Source organism: Vulpes vulpes, chromosome 8, assembly GCF_048418805.1.
Source record: "Vulpes vulpes isolate BD-2025 chromosome 8, VulVul3, whole genome shotgun sequence".
Lineage (NCBI taxonomy): Eukaryota > Metazoa > Chordata > Mammalia > Carnivora > Canidae > Vulpes > Vulpes vulpes.
In genome coordinates, this window is record NC_132787.1 from 109,549,643 (window position 1) to 109,568,132 (window position 18,490).

The 18,490-nt window shown below is 52.1% G+C and overlaps 1 long non-coding RNA gene across 1 annotated transcript; it reads right to left on the reverse strand.

Annotated features, from left to right (window-relative positions):
- Window positions 1-1,852: 1,852 nt before the first annotated feature.
- Window positions 1,853-17,984, reverse strand: LOC140599852 (uncharacterized). Its single transcript, XR_012002833.1, has 4 exons — window positions 17,922-17,984; window positions 10,942-11,064; window positions 3,022-3,333; window positions 1,853-2,919 (listed from the first exon to the last, which is right to left on the reverse strand). It is a non-coding gene; the product is annotated as an uncharacterized lncRNA (long non-coding RNA).
- Between the last annotated feature and the right edge of the window lie 506 nt (window positions 17,985-18,490).

Sequence of the window (18,490 nt, forward strand, 5' to 3'; positions counted from 1 at the left end):
CAGGGAGAAATCAATGAAGATAAAGTTGCCCAGAACAGCACCATCGATTAACTTGATTTAACTGACGTGTAGAGAGCATTCTATCCAGAGCGGTAGGATACACATTCTTCTCCAGCACAGTCTGGAACATCCACCAAGATAGACTACATGAGCCACAAAATACACACCAACAAAATTAAAAGAATAGAAATCACACAAGGCATGTCCTTGGATCACTACGGAATTAAATTAGAAATTATAACCAAGGGATAGCTGGAAAATCCTCCCATATTTAAAAAACTACACGCTTCCAAATAGCACATAATTCGAAAAAGAAGTCTCAAGAGAAATTGTAAGACATTTTCAAGTGAATGAAAATGAGTGTATAAATTATCAAAATTCTCAGCAGAAGCAGAGCTAAGAGGAAAATTTATAGCATTAACTGTTATGTATTTCAAAAGAAGAAAGCTCAAAAATCAATCACCTAAGTTTCTACTTCAGGAGACAAGAGAAAGGAAAACAGTTTAACCTGAAAGTAAGCAGACAAGAAAATCATAAAATGAAACACAGAACAGGAAAAATAGTTAACAAACCACACGCTACATCTTTAAAAAGATCAATAGGGATCCCTGGGTGGCGCAGCGGTTTGGCGCCTGCCTTTGGCCCAGGGCGCGATCCTGGAGACCCGCGATCGAATCCCACGTCGGGCTCCCGGTGCATGGAGCCTGCTTCTCCCTCTGCCTGTGTCTCTGCCTCTCTCTCTCTCTCTGTGACTATCATAAATAAATAAAAATTTAAAAAAAAAAAAAAAAAGATCAATAAAACTGATAAATCCCCCAAAATGGATAAAGCTCTAGCCAAACTAATCAAGAAAAAAATGAGAGAAGACACATTACCAACCCTGAAATTGAAAGAAGGGTCACCAGCATTGAGTTCACAGATATTTTAAAGAATAATAAATACTAGGAGCAACTCTAGGCCTGCCAATTTGATAACCTAGATGAAATAGACCAATTAATTGACAGATTAAAAACTACCAAACCCACAGAGGTGAAGCAGATCATCTGGGTAGGTTGATTACCTACTAAATAAATTCACTGGTGAATCCTACCAAACTATTAAGGAAGAAATGATACCAATTCTCCCCAGTATCTACCAGAAAACAGAAGCAAAGAGAATACTTCATAACTCATTCTATAAGACCAGCATCACCCAAGTACAAAAACCTGATAAAAACAGGGGGGAATAATAAATAAATTATTTATTATTAATAAATAATAATATTTATTATTATTATTATTTAATAAAAGGGGTAAATAAATTAAAATATTTTATATAAAAATAAAAGGGGGAAACTAGAGACCAGGATCTCTTATGAAGGAAGATGCAGAAATTCTCAATAAACTACCAGCAAGTCATGTACAACAAAACATAGGAAAGAATTATAACAGCAAGATCAAGTGGACTCGCTGCAGGTGTGTAAGCCCAGATCCACATTTGAAACTAAACCTCTGCTCTGTACCACACTGACAGGCTGACACAGAGAAAGCACATGAACATTTATCAATTAGCATAGAAAAAGCATCTGATGAAAATCCCATATCCATTCATGGTAGAACTCAGCAAACACAGAAGAATTTTCTTAACTTGTTAAAACATCTACAAAAAAATATAGTTACTGTCATGCTTAATGGTGAAAACCTGGATAATTTTCCCCCTAAGTTCAGGAACAAGGCAAGGGGGCCCTTCTTACCACATCATGCTGGAAGCTCTAGCTGGTACAAGAAGACAATAAAAAGAAATAAAGAAATAAGAAATAAAGGAAAATAAAAATCAACTATGGCCAAGACAGGCTTATGCCAGGAACACAACATTTCTCTATCACTTAGAAATCTATTAAAGCAATTAATGACATTATTAATAGATTCATAACAGGCTAAGCGACAAAACCCACATGATTGTCCCAATAGATGCAATGAAATAATTCCACAAAATTCAATACATTCAAGATAAAAACCCTTAACAAACTAGGAATAATAAAAAAAAATTTGCTGCAAAGATAAATCAACAGTGAAATATTTAAAGCATCCCCTTTAAGAGCAAGAATAAGAGCAGAGTACCCTTTGTCACCACTTCAATTCAATATTGAACTGTGAGAGGGGGGTGGAAAAGGAAGAAAGAGAAAAATTGAAAAGATATAAAAGAAAGAAGATTGCACATAGCGAGTCCAAAAGAATCAACAGTTAAATTATTGAATTAATAGGAAGAGTTAGCAAGGTCGCTGGACACAAAATCAATACACACAAGTCAGTGACATTTCTGTAACCGGCCATAAATGTTAGAAAAATAAGCCCACGAATCTCCGTAGCAACAACAATAACAAAGACACACAGAAAAAATTCTAACCAAAGATGTAGCAGATCTTTGGGGACAATATTAAGCGCCGTTGAAAGACATTGGTCATCTTGTGTGTGTGTGTGTGTGTGTGTGTGTGTGTGTGTGTGTGGTATTTTTGTGTCTATCAGGGATGAAATGTTATTTAAAATGATAGAGTCTAGCATAAGGAAACACCTACTAAGTGGAGGGAAATATCCATGCTCCTGGAGAGAAGCTGCGAGTGCAAGGTCACAGGTTCTCCGTCATTACTCTCTCTTCCAAGCAGTCTCCGTCCAACCCCCAGCAGTGTTTCTGGAGACCTTGGACGGCCGGTCATAGGGTGTGGAAAAGCAGAGGCTCGTGCCAGGTAGACGCTTACGACCATTAAGAACAAGCGCCACGGCCCACGCGGGGGCAGGGGCACGGCCCTCGGAGACGCCAGCCGTCGTGCAGGTGTCGCAGCGGAAACCACAGACCAGGGCCCGGAGCAGGACGCCCGGGAGCAGGCTCTGAGGCGTTGAGCATTGCGCTGTGGCTGTGTGTCTGCTGTGTGCAGAGCTGGGCCTGCAGAGGGAAAGGGACAGACCGACCACTGGTTACGTACGTGTGACAAAGTGCCACTGGGTCCCCGCCCCAAATCAGGCCCAGGAACCCAGCTCGGCTCACCACGCTGTGCTGCATCTCAGGTGCCGCGATGTTCACCTGTCAGTTACGATGAGGACTGTTAGTCGTGTTGCTCGGGGAGCACACTATTATCTCATGAAATGTGTGTGTTCGTCCACAAAAACAAAAACGAAAGAATCCAGCTCAGTTGGACGATCCCCGCAGGCAGGCAGCCTCCAGGCCCGGGAGCTGACACCGAGGAAAGCCCAGAGGATCTGCCCCCGGATGAATGAAGGTTCGGAGCTGCCGAGCTTCGGGGTGGCTTGTCCCACAGCCGCGACCAGAAAGACGCTCTTGGCCTTTGTGTCCCTGAGCCTGTCACATTCAAAAAAGAAAGAAAAAAAGAAAACAAACAAACAAACAAATAAAAAAAAAAAAACCACCCTTGGGTTACGTCTAACGGAGTTGCTTTCCCTTGGAGCTAAATGCCGACCTTTCCAGCGCTGAGCCTTCCGGCCAGGATGAGGCCACCCCAGCGCTTCCCGTGTGTCTACCGAAGCCATATGTGTTTTCTTCCCATGTCACCACTGAAAAGAGCTGAACTGTATATATTTTTCCTAATGACAAACGTCTTTGTATTCCTATGATAATCCCACTTTGTCAGGAGGTACGTGGACACGCACTCTGGAACTGGTCCGCCAATATTGACATCCTTCAGTGCGTGTCCATAGAGAGATTAGCGTGTGACTCTTTACCGTTCCCCGATTCTGATATCAAGATCATATCAAACGCATAAATGAATCATCTCCCATCTCCTCCGACTCGGCTCTCTCATAATTGGGATACATATCCCCGAAATGTTTCCTGGAATCTCCATACAAAAGTCTTCAGGTTTGATGTTGTTGTTTTTTTTTTTTTTTTAAGATTTTGTTTATTTATTCATGAGAAACACAGAAAGAGAGAGGCAGAGACACAGGCAGCGGGAGAAGCAGGGTCCCTGTAGGGAGCCCAAGGTGAGAGTTGACCCCAGGACCCCAGGGTCACGCCCTGAGCCGAAGGCAGACGCTAAACTGCTGAGCCACCCAGGAATCCCCAGATTTGGTGTTTAAACTACTGATATTTACAATAGTTTTAATGTTAAAAGTACATATAAGTTGTCTGTTCTTGTTTAACGTTTTAGGTACATTCTTTTTTTTTTTTTTTTTTTTTTTTTTTTTTTATGATAGTCATACAGAGAGAGAGAGAGAGAGGCAGAGACATAGGCAGAGGGAGAAGCAGACTCCATGCACCGGGAGCCTGACGTGGGATTCGATCCCGGGTCTCCAGGATCGCGCCCTGGGCCAAAGGCAGGCGCCAAACCGCTGCGCCACCCAGGGATCCCACGTTTTAGGTACATTCTATATTTTCCCAGAGGCAGACTAAAATATCTTATTTTTTGTGCCATTCTCAAATAACAAGTTCACCCTGCATAAATTCCTAAACTGGTTATTATTTTCCCTTAGCATTTAGGTGTTTTCTTTGCCTTGTAGCTCCTGTAGCTCCCGTTGATCCTTGCTGTCCTTCTGGCTGTTTCTCCCTTTCTCTCTCCTAAAACTGACTCCTGTCTTTGGCCTTCTGCTGTTTCCTTGTAATGCATCTGCACGCAGATTTGTAGGTTTGCTAACCCTGCATGGGGCTCATTAAAATAACTGGATATGACTTGTTTGGGTTCGCCATATACAATACATTTTTCTTGCATTGTCCCTCTTTCCCAGCTCCTTATCCACCCACCCTCCAAGGAGCTGTGGTGGAATTTGTGACACATGTGACGTTGGCCAGGACTGAGGCACCCAGGGAAGAGCACAGGGACCTCTCAGGTGGGCCACCTACAAGCAAGTCTAGGGACGTAGATTCACTGGTGTGTGATCACCTGGACACGACGGGCTGGAGGTCCGCGAGCTGTGTGAGGAGCACCACGTGGGTTACTGTCCCAAACACGGACGATATGGGGTATGACCATAGGCGTGTGAGACCCCAGCAGACCTGCCCTTGTCCTGAACGTCTCTGAGTTCTTCCAGACTTTGGGCAAGTTCCAGAATAAAGTCAAAACCATCATCTTCTCTCCAAAAATTGCTATCGCCATGAGTACCTAATTGGCTGGGGGGATTCCAAAGTGGATTCAACAGTAGATACGCCTCACTCACCCAACTCTTGGGAATGTGGGTTATCAGAATTAAGAATTTGAGAGAGAGGCAGGGAACTGGCACTTGTCAAACACTGACCCTTATCGGGCCCTGCCTCCGATACCAACCTGACCACAGACGCAGCTGTGTGCAGACCGAACCCGGACAGGTGGCCAGTCTGAAGCGATGAACCCGGTGCAATTCCAGCCCCCGCAGCCCCAGGCCCCATCAGGCCCAGCTCCTCCACCAGAGCCGCTCTGACCTGAGACTCAGGGCCTGGGTTCTGGTCCTGCTTCTGCCACTGACCAGCTGTGCCACAATTTTTTTCAGAGCCTCAGTTGGCTCATCTACAAAAGGGAAGAGGAAAATCTGCTGCAGATCTCCCCACGGGGCTGTCGTCTCAGAATTAAATGAGTCCCTAGATGAGCAAGTCCAAGATGAGCTCTCAAGAGCCACACAAGGAAAGCATTGCCGACGTTGCCAGAAACACCTGCTGGTGCTTCCCAGGTCTGCTCTGAATCCGATTTTAGGAACAATGTGCCAGCTCGGTCCGGGAAGGCAGGTAGGGGACACAGCAGGCAGGGATGGCAAGCCTGGAGAGTGGTAATTGGTAGCTGTTGATTTTACAAATCATTAAACATAAAAGCAAATATAAAAAGCGTTCCCTGCTTTTTATGATGGAAAGTGGAGTCAGAGGGTGATGTCTGATGTCCCCATGTGTGGCCGTTCGATGGCCGTTAGGTGGTCAGCAAGTGCAGAACTGTTCCTGCCTTGTCCCTCCAGGAGCAGGTGCACTGCTTGTTGCTGGGACTGAAACCACCAGGGCCCCCTCTGCCCGGAACCTCAGGTCTCCCCAGGACCAGGATCCCCATGATCATGCCTAGAAAACGTCTGCAAAGCTACCTCAGGAGAGCTGGGTGGACGCTTGGCAGAGCCATCCCCTCTGCTCTTTGGCTCATAAATCAGCAGAAAGACCGTGATTTCCATGTCTGTCAATCCAGTTTCCAACCACGAATAGACCCTACCAAGCTGCAACCACAGAGGACACCTAATCTGAGTCCTTGCACTTGTCTATCCGATGCCTCTGACTCTTTCCCGCCCTCACCACCGAGGACTGTGTCTGCCACGCAGCTGACCCGAGAAATGTGTATGAAGGGGAGCAGAGGGGAGGAATCACGTCTCACTTCCAGCACTTGGCTCACACCCTATAGTCCTCTGGTTGCCATTTGGTTTATCCAGAAGAGACAGACTGCCCTTTCCTGTTGCATCGCTGACAAGGTCCGGAGACCGTCCGAACGTCCTGCAGGGATCTGCGCACCAGCCCCTTTCCCAGGGCTTGATGGAAACATTTGCTCCACACCCTGGGTGCCATCTCGGGTTCCCAGCACTGGAGTTTTAAGTACTTCGACAACATGGAAACTTGAGAGGTGGTATTTCTTTTAGATCAAGAACGTGGGCTAAACTGAAGGCAGAGGAAAGGAAATGCACAAACCCTTCCATAACGTTTTCTTTCTTTTTTTTCCTCTTTGTCTCTTTCCAGTGGTCCTAAGATATATTAGGCTGCTTATTGGCCATGATGTACTTATATAAAGAGCTTTCATATCTTGTGCAGCTCACAGTGGCTCCAGTAGAAATCTATTTGTTGTGACTAAGTAAGAGTGATATTTTTGCTAGGGAGTACCTGCTACATCGCATTAGTTTTATTTGGGGAAAAAGCATTTTCGTCTCTGAATTGCGGTACATTTGATTTCTTTGGTTAGACTCAAAAACATAGATTGACTGATTTGACTTAAAAAAACATTCATGGAAGCTCACAGGATTAAAGCAAGAAATACCTATAAGTTCATTCTATGAGAAAACTCAGTAAAATAAAGAAAGGCATGACATTGGCTACCTCTGAATTAACAAACATTTCTGGGTTTTTTTTTTTTTTGGAAATTTTTTTTAATGGAGACTGAATATATACAATTTACATCAGATAATTTTCCGAGAAGCTTTTTCTGACTATAGACTCTCAGGCCTCATACTTGATACCTCTTTCTAATCTCTGCTATTCCTCCGCTATCACACAACCACTCCTGTATCTTTAAGTGTCTGGGTCATTTTTGCAGGCAAGGTGGCTCGTAAAGTATTAAAATAATAAGCAGACTGGAGAAGATTTACACATTTCTCATTTGCTAGTTTAGATAAAATGGATACCTCGCAATCAGTTCTGAGGCAGAGCCAAAGAATGTGCTACCCAAGGTAACACAGGTACAATAAGTCACTTAATGAATTACAGCCGAGACTTTGGCCACATGAATAAGGCACTTGTGGTCTACGCTGACTGCCAGCAAGGCATCAAAGTGTACTTAAGAGTGCGGATGCTGTTTTCATAAATGTTGATCTGTCCATCCATCCACCATCTATCTCCTATCTATTATCTCTCTTTCCATTCATCTATCTACCCACGCATCCACCTTCTATCTGTCCGTCCATCCATCTGTCCACCCATCATCTATCTCCTATCCATTATCTCTCTTTCCACTCATCTATCCATCCATCCATCCATCTAGCTATATTTTCCCCAAATCTATCATCTGCCTATCAACTCATCTAATTTTTACCTGCACACACCGTTTGCACAGAACACTGCTACACATGATCCGACAAGTACTATCCTGAAACAAAACCTTTTCAACAGTGAGCAGTCCCTTCACCTCTGGAATGTGAACCCATCAGAGGCGACATGACATTACTTAGCTAGTGTTCAGCACAGTACCCATGGCACAGTAGGGTGGGGTCGGTGTGCCTCAGTACATTTCCTCTTTTAAAAAGACTGAAGGAATCATTGCAGTAGCTCAGATGACAAGAGTCAGTCAACTGCTGGTTCCATGTAGTTCATGAAAACATGAGTCATTTGCCAGGTTTATCCTGCAATGTTGCAACCAGGCCTTCCCCCATGTGATGGTTCATGAAATGGGTCACTGTCAGAGGTTCACAGAAACTACATGATATCCTCAGGACATCTAATATTAGAAAATTAGATCTGAAACTCAGCCAGCAGTGCATCCTTGATTACAATTACGGTTAATGGAGTTAAGGAGAAGGCAATTCCAAGTTTCTGCCCTTGCCTGGCTGAGAGCATCCAGCCATGGAACTTAGATACCAGAGTAAGTCCTAATGTTCCCTCAGACCTCCCAGGGACTTGAGTTGCGCTCACACCACGGGGTCTCCAGCCAGGACACTTGGAGAATGGGCGGCCCTCCCATCTGCCCAAGTGGACCTTTCTTCTTTCCAAATATCAAAAACCAAAAGGAGGCACTTGGCCCCTTTGCTGATGAAGACACAGCATAAGCACATCCATACAGCTCTACCTCCATCTGGATAGAGATCTAGGAAACTTCATCAGCAAGTCAGAAGCAAGCTCTAAAGAAAAGTAGTCTCTACAGTTTTCCAAAGTGTGCAAGGCTGGGGAGCAGCAGACCCAGAAATGCACAGCGGTTTATGACGCTAGGGATGATGGGCAACTCCCACAGTAAAGAGGGAGCAGAGATGCTTTTCAAATGTAGAGAGAGATTCAGAGAGAGACAGAGAGAAGACTCGAGGTGAGGATCTTCGTTTGCCTGGAATGCCAGGACAGAGTACCCACAGGGGCGGCTCACGCAGCAGAAATTCACACCTCACGGCAGTGGAGGTGGAAGGTGGAAGGTCAAGGCAGCAGCGTGGTCAGGTCACAGACTGCTGGCTTCTCATGGCCCCCCTCACGAGGCAAGAAAGGGGGTGGCTCGCTCTCCAGCCGCTTTTCACAAGGACATGCCTCCCACACGAGGGCCCCCCTGCCCACGACCTGCTCGCCTCTCAAAGGCCCACCTCCTAACACCATCCCCTCGGGGTCTGGGGTCTAACACATGAATTTGGGGGGGACACATTCAGTCAGAATGGCATTATTATTCTATCACCCCCTCTATAGACTGCTTCTGTACCCCTAAAATTCATGCAGGCTCTTAGCCACCCTAGCCTGGTGGCAAAGAGCAAAGAATAAGCCTGGCCCGGAATCCTCTATGGCCCACCCTGAGTAGGAGCAGAGTCAAGGTGAACCTTCCTCCTTTGCCATGAGGTCCAGGACGTCCCCCGGACACCCCGGTGCCCACCCAAGCCTGTCCACCGATGGTGCCGGGAACAGGCAGCAGCTTTCACATGCACGAGCCCTTCCGGGCCCCCCAACCCCCGGGCCCCGGCCCAGTTAGAAAGGCCCTCGGGCTCCGCGCACCCCAGCGCCAGAGCCCAAACCTCCGGGGCCCACGGGAACTGTGCTTCAGTGAGGAAACCATCTAGAATAGAAACCAGAGCTTGGGCCACAGAGAGTGAAATTGCAGATACTTGTTTCTTTTTGGGATAAACATTTAAACACAGCAAGACCCCAGGGCTCTGCGTAGGCGCACTACCCACCCCTGCGTCCTGTCTTCCTTGGCCCACAGCCAGGTGGAACCGGCAAGTGGACCCCACTGCACTATGTGGCAAATGCAGAGACTGTCACCATGTGGTGTGGAAGGTGCCAGGCTCCTGCTGTCAGGAGCCACGCGGCCTCCTCCACCCTCCAACCTGCCCCCCTGTGGGCTCGACCCCCAGAGCCCTCCTGTGCGGTCTTTCCCAGGCACAGAGAATCGCCACCTAGGACAGCTGTGGCTTGAACTTGGATCCCTGAGGAGATCTGAGACGAGCGTCCCCGGTGGCACCAGAGGTGCCGTAAGGGATATTATAGCAGAACCGGTAAGACATGTCTCGTGGCTGGAAGCTTCCAGCCCAGTTCCACGGACTCTGACCCCTTCCCACACTGAAGAACACACACAGATAAGCATACGGGTGGACGGATCAATAAAGAGTCAGGAAGATAAAACCAACTTTTGATTATCTGTGTGAATGGAAGGACAACACAGATAAGTCAAAACCACAAAGCATCCGATCTCATTTGAAGATTTTAAGTTATTTGTCTTGACTGTATTCCATCAGCCTTTCTCTGACACGGCTTAAGAGAGAGAGAGAGAGAGAGAGAGAGATGGGCTGGGCTGGGCTGGGCTGGGGAGGGAGGAAGGGAGGAGAAAATTAAAATGCTATCATTGTTAAGAAATGTTTAAATATCTCTGTTTCCCCATCTCCCCCGGAGGTGCAGCCGCGCAGTGAGATCCGGTCGCAGTGGACCTGCCACGTCTGGGGCCCCGCGGACCTGCCCGTGTTGGCCGAGCGGCTGGGCAGCTTTGGAGAAGCCGGCGACTGGCCCTGAGAGAGGAAGGACCAGCCCCCCTTCCAGGGTCGCGGGCGTGGGTGGGCGCAGGCAGGTGCTCGTGACTTTGGCCCCAACCCGAGGAGGTGGGCGGTGCCCGTGCGCCCCAGCAGACATGCTGCCTGCACCCCCCGGGGTCCTGCTCCCCAAAGCTGAGCCCTATGCACCGCGGTGCATCATCCTCCCCCTTCCTCGCAGACCCCAAAAGCGGCCCCTTGAGGCCTTCTCCACGCCCGGCTGCCCCAGCCTTATAAAGTGGGGAGCCAGGGAGCCTGGGGCGTACCCCCTGGGGCCCACACATGCTGTGGGGACAAGGAGAACGGGGCCCTAGGCTCAGGCGACCTGAGTCCACACAGCCGAAGGTGCCCTGTCAACCTCGGCCGCTCAGAGCCCCGCTGCCTTCTGTGCAAAAGTGAGGATGGATAATCCTGAGCTGCTAAGGCGCACCCGGAGGCTTGGAGACCCTGGCCCGGGCCTTGAGGTGAGACGGCACGCTCTGAGCTGGGGCAACGGTGCCACCTGCCCGCGCCTCACTCTCCCCCCAGGGACGCCCCCTACCTTGTGTCACTGCTGTGGATCAGACGCCCAAGGACAGAACAAGCACTGGTGCAAGCACAGCTGTCACTTCCACCTGCGTGATGACGATGACGATGATGATGACAATGACGATGCTCCCAAACTCTGGTAATAAAGCAGAAAAGACACTAAGCCCGAGCCCGACCCCTCCTGGGTGTCACTGAGCACTAATGGTCACGGTGGCTGTGACAGCCCCCCAGCACCTCCTGCGAGGCCCTTCCCTGACGCTCTGGAAGCTGGAATTTCCTTAATAAAATGACACGAGTCCTCTCCCAGAGCCACCTGCCTGCTCTCAGGGAGATCAGAGCCCGGAGGACCAGCCAGTCACCAGACTGCAGGACAGCGGCAGCCCTGGAAGCCCCGGGATTGCCCAGCCCCATCGCGGGGGGCATCCGCTCGGACTCACTCTGCACCCGACGCCTCCCTTCCGTTGTGTCTTTCTCCTCTTGTCCTCTGTCCTGGCTCTTCTGACCTGAGCCCTGGCCCCCGCCACCGGGGCATCCTGTCCCGCCCGCCAAGCCTCTCCCACCACTTTGCTCCCTCCTGCTCCACTGGGCCTCCTCTTTTCTTCTCAACTCAAGGGTGTGGTGGTTGGAAAACACAGAAGGTCAAAGCTCAAACGTGGCTGAGACGAGTCAGGAGCCGCGTCGGCCGCTGGAACCCCAGCCCAGCACCACGCCTGGAGAACCGGTACCTGGGCCCATCTCCCCAGCAGCCCACAAGGGCCTCCTGACGGCATCCGACTGTAGCAGTAACAACAGTCACAGGCACCGTGGACGTCGACAGTCTACGCACTGACTGTGTTCCGGGCACCGTCCACAGCTCTTTATGTGAACTTCTCGAGTCCTCGCGGGGGGCGGCTGGACTGGGACACCCCCAGGCCTGGGGTGACTGGCGGTGTCACCTCTGCTTGGCTGCTCGGCAGGAGGCTGATGAACAAGACCATCTTAGCAGCAAGATCTCAGGCCACTTTCTTGCAGGAACAGGAGGAAAGCGGCCAGAGCCCGTCCAGGCATCAGCAGCCCCGACACGAGTCCTGGAGACGCGGGGCACGTCACTAGACCATCTTTATGTCTGTTTAAGGCCTCCGGGTCTTTAGGGGCTTTTACATCAAGAGAACGTCACCTAATTCAATGGCAGGGCTGTCCCATGAAGTAGGAACAGGTCAAGCCCCAGCATGATTCAGTGAACATCAGTGTCACATCTCTGTCCAACCTGATGCACGTCTCAGGTATGTTAGAAATCCGTGTTTCTCACCGACACATCCAATTCTGTCCCCTCTGGGGACGTAGGACTGTGTCTCCTTCCTCTCTGAGGTTCGACGTGGCCACCAACTCACGTTCACCAATGAAATATGAGCAGAGGTAGCTGTGCTGCTTCTAGACAGATGCTTCTCAGAAGCCGTCCACAGTTCACCATTTCCCTTCCCCTGGCTTCATGGCAGGGGAGGTTCCAGAGACGCTGCCCACTGCAAAGGGACGTATGCATGAGCCACGGACACGCCTCTGACAGTCGGCTGGGGGGGTGTTTGTTATGCGGCACAATCCGGGCCCTCCTGGCTGATACACTGAGCACCTTGTGGGTACCAAGCACAGCACGAGGCTCTGGAGATGCAGCCGTTCCTGGAGCAGCTCGTCAGGGCAGCTGCGGTTCACAAGTCCTGGAAGCGAGGCCTGCCTGAAAAGAAAACCAACAGCCAAGAAGCTAAAGGAGACCAGAAGCGACATCCTGAGACGACTGCTGCGGAGGGCTGTGGTCCGGGTGAGCTGGCTCCATGTGCAGTCAGCAGAGTCCATCGGGCAGCACGGCCAGCACACCGCTCGTGGAAGGGACCTGGGCGTGCATGCACACCTCATGCCCCTGCCAGTCTTGTGCACGAGGTGGGCAGTAACGACCCAGAGCAGGCAGGAGCGCAGAGCTGCAGTGAGCTTTGGCCCCTCTGTGCAGCCCAGAGGGGTGCACACCCACCTCAACGACCGCCTGCACCCAACAGACGGGTCCTCAACACACGTTTGGGAATGGAACTGGCAGCCAGTGTGACGCACTCAAGCGCCGGCTCTTCCTATTTCCAGGAAAGCGTCCACCCTGCACACTTCTTGGCTTGTCCAGTGGGGTCAAGACGCGGGGCAGACGGGGGTGGGGGCGGCAAGATGACCAAGGACACCCAGCGATACGCAGGGCGACCACAGCCACAGGGGCCTCACACCCCCGTCTTCTCCTTCCCATCCGCTAACCTGAGGGCCCCCCACCTGGCCACACACTCCGGGCTCCACACGCGACACCACACGCTGCGGACGGAGCAGCCAACAGCGAGCATTTCGCGTTCCGAAATGAAATTTTTTTTAATGCACAGTCCTTTTTAATTCTGTTTCTAATTACTGCACTGTCTACAACCCAGAATGATGGTGAATTGATAAAATATGCAAATGAGCCAACAATTCATAGAATACATTAAAATTTCCATTTAAACTGTTAGTTAAGCTGTACACATTTGTAAATGTAAACATTAACCCTCAGGAAAAATATTTTTTGAACTACAGCGTAATTGGAAACTCCACAATAATATATAACAGAACGGGATCGTCGCACAGAAGGGCAGCCTCTCGCTGGGAATCCAGAACGCACATTCCACGGGCTGGTTTCTCCCTCTGAGCTGCTGGCGGCCCTTCCCGGGGTCTGCGTGGAGCGCCGCGCTCCGTCCCCGTCCCCGAGGAAGGCGGCCGTGCCTTCCCCCCTTAGCCGAGGACAAGCCCCAAGCCCCTGTGTCCCGCGCCTCCCCCCCGCCCCCGCCCTGGTCTCTCCTCACTTGGAAATCGAACGACGTGGAAATGGGCTGAAGTGAATGGGACTGGACGGGATCAGCGTCTGTGCGGCGCTATGATGCCTGCGGATTTCCATTCTAGGAGCTCAGGGAGGGCACCCACATTCCCTCCCTGTCGGCCGATCGTGGAAGGGCCTTGCCCACGCAGGGTGGGAGCAGGCCTGAGTGGGCTCCGGGGCGTCCAGGGCTGGAGCCATCCATGGGCTCAACACACAGGCTGGGCGTCTACTCCATCTTCCCACCTGGGGGGGCTCCGCGCCCCGGACCTGGGGGCAGGCAAAGTGCACCTGACGGTGCTGGCGCAGCGCCCTCCCAGATCCCCCCGGCTCCTCCTTACTGGGATGCTCTGTGCTCACGGGGACCCAAACAATGGCAGGGGATGACCTGAGCCTCAGGAAGCCTGCCGCTACCCTTATTTCCATCGGTTAGAATTTGCATCAGGAAAACGTTGGCTGCTGTGAAAAGCCAATCTGACCACGAAAGACACAAAACCCAGGGACGGTCCCTACCCCAGCTCCCCCGAGCCGCTAGGAAGCTGGCGCTCAAGGTAACGTCCGGGAGTGTGATCCCCCATCACCCGTCCTTGGGCCGTTGCCGCTCTTCTCTTGGGCCCCTTATTGCCCTTTTTCACTATATTCTCTGCTGGCGTGCGTGGGAAATAGACCCAAGCTCCTTTTGATAGTGGAGAGAAATGATTAATAATCGAAATAGAACGAGCGTCCGAACGGCAGTAAAATCGCTGAGCGACGAAAAGCCGGGCGCCCACCCCGGGGTTACGGCGGACCCCGCGATTCCCTCGCGCGGTGTCGGGGCGCACCCACACCGCCGCACGTCCCACAGACCACACTGGGAGCGCAGGCCTCGCTTCCGATTGAAAAAAGACAAATGGTCTGGCAGACAGCGTTAGTGATTTTCCCAAAGGCCAACGAATTAATGATCTATAAATAGGAACCGCACTCCTGCGCTTCATCACATTCTCTAATCACTTCCTCGGGAGGCTGATCAATTAATAAGGGGGCGGGAGGAGGGAGCTGAAGGCAGGCAGGCAGGCAGGCCGTGTGCCAGGTGATGGGACGCTGGGGGGCGGGGGGCGGCGAGGGGCTCAGCCGCGGTCCCCGTCCCGTGGCTCTGGTCACCTGCGGCCTGGAAGCAGATGACCCTACTACTGACGTGGGGTCAGCAGGTCACAGGGCCTAAGGCTGCATCACCTGCCTACATCGCTCGCTCACCCCGCTCGTCCCGTGGGCGCTCTATCACCTCACATGGTTGCACAAGGAAGAAGGGGGAGCACAGAACAGTAAGACATCTTGAGAGGAAGCACCTTCACATTCCTGTCGTTTAATAATAGAATCAATCTCTATCCTAATATTACTTTTGTTGTTGATCTCTTACGGTGCCTCACTTATAAACTGAGCTCCATCACGCGTGTGTGCATATATAGGAGGCACAGAGCACGCGCGGGGGTTGGCTCCGGCCCCGTGGTGTCAGGCATCCCTGGGCCGGGGGTACGGGTGTTGACACGTTCCGGCTGCAGACGCAGGGCGCTGCTCCACGTGTGGTCATCTCCACGGAGCAGGTGTCACGGTCCTTATTCTATAGGTGACACTCACAGACGGAAGCCCAGAAACGGGCGCCTCGGCCAGTGTCACAAAGCCGTAAAGTCGTGAACAGTCCGCATGAGAGCCAGCCGCGAGGCTTTCCTCTAACGGAGGCCGGGGATGCTCAGGAAAATAACCTCCGTCCCGCGTGGACGTCCTGGTGCTTCGCATTATTACACGTCGTTGCCTCGCTCACCGTGGGCGGGAGCTGACGTCGGAGCTGCCCGTCCGGACGTCGAGAAGTTGGGGTCGAGGGGTTTAAGCGCCTAGTCCGGGTCCAGCCCGACGGCGCGCGCCGAGCCAGGCTGGAGGCTCTGTAGCCCTGGGTGCAGCACCCTGGCCGTCCTCACCCGGGGCCCTGCACCCGGCCTGGCGAGACACGCACGTGTGCCCCAAAGATACGGGGGCGAAGGCGGCCACTTGAGGGCTATCCTACGCAGGGGCCAAATAGGACCTTCCGAAGCTTTGAATAAGTCCTTGGGAACAGCTCCAGAAACCTGCCTTCTCTCAGCTGCAGCGTCGCCCTTCCTAGCCGTGCCCCGGGCTCCAGGCTCAGCACCCGCCCCCCGCCCCCCCACCTTCTCCGGCCCGTTTAATGAGATAGCGCAGGCGAGAAAATCTAACAACTCCTGCAAAGAGGAGGTTAAGTGAATGCCTGGTGGCCTCCGAGAAGCAATTAAGCCTGGAGCAGAAAGTTGGAGCCGGCGCTGCCCCTGCGTGTCCCTGGGCCCCTGAAGTCCCAGCGCCCCCGCCTCAGGCGAGACTGACATATTTCCAATGACAACAATGATGAATATTCAGCAGCGTAAACACCATTGGCATTTCCAGATCGATATTAATGGAAACCCTCAGGCAATCAATAGGCTGAGGGTAAACCTCCATCGATGCGGCTTCTGCTACAAATGGCAGGTGCCTGCCCCCCACCCCCCGTGCCCGACAACCCCAGGTGTCCACCTGCTGTCTTCCCTGAGGGGAGCCAGGCCCTGAACACGCACAGGTAAGATTTCCTTCCTTCCGTATCTAGTAGTTCCCGCCGGTAGCCCCTCCCGGCCCCCCGAACACAGACACGTCCCCCCGACACTCATCCGAGACTGTGGCTGAACGAGAGGATGCTGAGTGGCCGCGCTGGTGTGGCCTTTGAGCTGAGCTCCGTGGGTACCTCCCCAGGTGCCCCTCCCCGCATTCCTGCGAGCCAGAGAGGGGCTCAAAGGGAAGAAGGAGAAGCCCGTGTTGCTAGTGAACCGGCTGAGCGGTTTGCAGGAGGCATCTAACCGCCCCGGGCGGCCTCCTCGCCGGGAAGTCAGGGATGCCCCGGCACCTCGGGCCGCTGTGAGGACCCAGGAAAGATAGAGGGCGGAGGTGGGGGGGGCGGGGAAGGACGCGGAGACCAGGGGGCCTTCTGGGGTCCACGGGCCTTCCTCATGCCCCTGGTTGCTCTCACACCTTTGGGAAACTGTAAGAAAAACCTTTTCTCGAGGCCGCGCAGCTCCCCGTGGAGTATTGGAGAAAGAATAAAAAGCATTAAGGGGAAGAATTAAACCCTAAGGCTCCTTCTAATTAAGATCATCCTTTTCTGGGCTCCCCGGGGCAGTCGTGAAACCCACGAAGACAGGAAGGATCGGGCGATCACGTGCCTTTCTCCGTGAGGTTCTGACTTAGGGATTCGGGCTGTGTGGACCCGCCCAGCCTAGATCATGTTGTCGACACTCGGCAAACACATTCGCTCGTCTCAGAGAAGAGCAAGGGGAATGTGACAGTCCCCAGACCATCCATCCGGTCGGCCCAGACTCTAACGGAGGGCCCCAGGGAACGAAGGAAGTTTAAGAAATTTAAGAAGGGGCACCTGGGTGGCTCCGTCGGTGAAGCATCTGCCTTCGGCTCAGGTCGTGATCTCAGGGTCCCGGGATCGAGCCCTGCATCGGGCTCAGCGGGGAGTCTGCTTCTCCCTCTGCCTCTGACTCCAGTCCCCCAGCTTGTACCTCTCTCTCTTTTTCTCAAATAAATAAAATCTTTAAAAAAAAATTAAGAAATTTTGAGATTGAATGTTATACCTCCCTGCCACCCTAGCAGGTAGGATTGGAAATCCTGCCCAAGAGTGAAGGACACCGGGATCAGAGACGTTGAGTAACATCTCCGAGGTCACACAGGTAACAACTGGCAGCGGCAGCAGAGGAACTCAAATCTGTTTTCCCTGCGCCCGGCGAGTAAGAGCGACCCTGGCCTGGCCGCTGAGGAGATGGGGACCCGCAGAGCCTAACCAGGTGGGAATCTACGCCCGGTGGCTGTTAGAGCTCAACAACCGAGTTCCGCATGCAACCTCGCAGACTGGTGCGAACCAATATTCCTGCTCCCGAGATGAATTGCAAGATAAAACCCTGCGTTTGTGCTAGCAAGCGAAAACTTCGGGTGCGTGCGGAGTAGAAGAAGGGGAGAAAAAAAAATACAAAACATCAGTCCTGGACCTAAATTGAAGGAAGGAGAAAATATCCCGACTTGAATAACCCAGGAATCAGTCTTCTCCCGAGAGAAAACAGGTTACTTACGAGAAACAAGCTTGAAATGTCTGCACCTGGAGCAGCTTCCAGAGGCTTTTGTCCTGACCAGGTGGGGGGGGGGGGGGGGGGGGGTGCCGTGCGATGCTCGGTTGGTGGGTGAACAGTGACATCTAGCGGCCTATTACATTAACCAATCCCGGTCTCCAGCTACCTGCCCAGGAAGGAATCCGCGTAGAAGGTACTTTGTGATTCATCAGAACTTTTACTGAACACCCAGCGCAGGGCAGCTGCCGTGCTCCACGCCGCATAGCGTCCTCAGGCCGAGTTCCTGCCACCAGAACCCACCCCTGAAAAAGAAACCAAAAGGCACCTAGAGCCTTAGGCCCTCCTGCACGTGCTCGAGGTGGCCTAGCCCGAGAGGTCAGCGAACTGCAAGGGAAATGCAAGGCTGCTCAGGCCCCCCTGACCGCCCAAGGGGGGATCTCAAAGCCTTCGCTGCTCAGGTGCCAACAACGGTGCCATCCACGGCCACGCGGCTCCTCCAGGCTTCCCTTGACTAGTCTCCCTACCCTGGTGGACCATGCTACCTCCCTCTTTCAGGAGCAACGAACTGTCGC